The sequence below is a fragment of the Triticum aestivum genome, chromosome 1B (genome assembly GCF_018294505.1).
Source record: "Triticum aestivum cultivar Chinese Spring chromosome 1B, IWGSC CS RefSeq v2.1, whole genome shotgun sequence".
Taxonomy (NCBI): Eukaryota; Viridiplantae; Streptophyta; class Magnoliopsida; order Poales; family Poaceae; genus Triticum; species Triticum aestivum.
The window spans coordinates 381,363,728-381,365,416 of NC_057795.1; positions in this window are offsets into that span (position 1 = coordinate 381,363,728).

Sequence of the window (1,689 nt, forward strand, 5' to 3'; positions counted from 1 at the left end):
CACCGCCGCCCCGCGCCTGAAGCCGCCGCCGCCGCCCGTGCGCCGACGCTGCACCGTCGTCGCCCCATGCCGCCGCAGCCGGAGCCCCCACCGGAGCCTCGCCGGAGTCTCCTCGCCGCGGCCGCCTCCATCGACCGTCGTCGCCGCCGGTTTTGTTCCAGTCGGTTCAGTTTTTAAAAAAAACCCTAGATCATTTTTTTAGATCAGTTTTCTGCGGTTAGTTTAATTTGCGAACACTCGTTCGTTAGCGCATTTTAATGAACGAATTCCTTCGTTTGTCTCTGTTAGCGAGCGTTCGTCAGATAGATTTTTCTTTTTCTGTTTTTTCGCCAGGGACCTATCCATGATTATTTTTATCGCATATTAGCCCCTGATCTTCAAACCCTCGCAAATTTTTAGCCGTTAGTCCAAATCCAGTGAAACCAACGTCAAAATCTTCGTCTCGAGTCCCTCTTTCAGTTAAATCAACTTGAACATGATTTTGTTAAATTAAAATTTGGTTTCAAGCAGATTTGATTTCGAACTTCTTTTAAGCGTAGTTTGAGTTCCGTAGCTCCGATTCGATTGATTCTTTTTGCTAATCGAAGCTCTTCAGTTCAACTTTTTGTTTGGATCTTCTTATTTGAGTTTTACCCATGCTTCTATGCAGGAGTGCTCATGTATGCTATTTTTTTGCGATAGAATTCCCGGAGTGCGAAGCGTGCTACTACGAGTCTCTAGGGTTTGCAGATCGTCAGTAAGGCAAGTAACACTTTGATCATATCCCTTTATTACCCAATTTTTTATGCATTAGTTCCCATCCTCAAACATTGCATGGTTAGGATCTGTTTAACATGTGGGTTTGGGAAGTTGATGATGAGGTAGAACCTATAGCCCTGTTATTATCAAACCTTTGGGAGTTACTTCTATGTTATGCTCAGGTTGCTATGCTATGCTCGTAGACGTGGATTGGTTGAGTGTATCCATGACAAATGTGAGAATTGTTAACTAATGCTTAACTTAAGGTGGCTACTTAAATACACATCTGGGTGGATTGGTTGCGGGCACCTGGAGAATCCAGTGTTATCCTAGGATAACCCGGAGTACCCGTGTGATCATCCTAAGGTTCGCCACCCAGGCTCAAAGGGATCATAAGATTATTCATGCTAGAAACTTTCGTGTGCATCCACAAGCTATTATGGGCTCTAGCGTAGTTGAGTAGGCTGCATGACCTCTTTCAGTCGTGGGCTAGCAGATGTAGGGGAAAGTAGGTGTAACTGTCCATCCAGAGTAAAGAGTTAATGTTTCTGAAAGACTGTGTCCCGGTCATCCATTTCTCAAACACCATGTAGTGCGAGAAATCTAATGGAGGAGATAAAGTCTTGTGGGGAAAAGTGCGCAAACCTCTGTAGAGTGTACACACTAATCATGATTAGCCATGTCCCCGGTTATGGACATCTTGAGTATCTGGTTCTTGGATTATCATGCTAATCTCATCACTCTAAATTAATTTGTTAGGCTAATTGATATTGTTTAATTGGGATTGAGTTGGAGGAACCTTCTCAATGTTTAACAACCACCATGATAGTTAAATAAAATATATTCCTTTTTTTGTAGGGAAAAATTGGTTGTATGCAAAACCTTAACCATAGAGCTTTCCACCAGCCATATATGCATGTAGCGATAGCATTTATTCTGTTCATTGCTCTT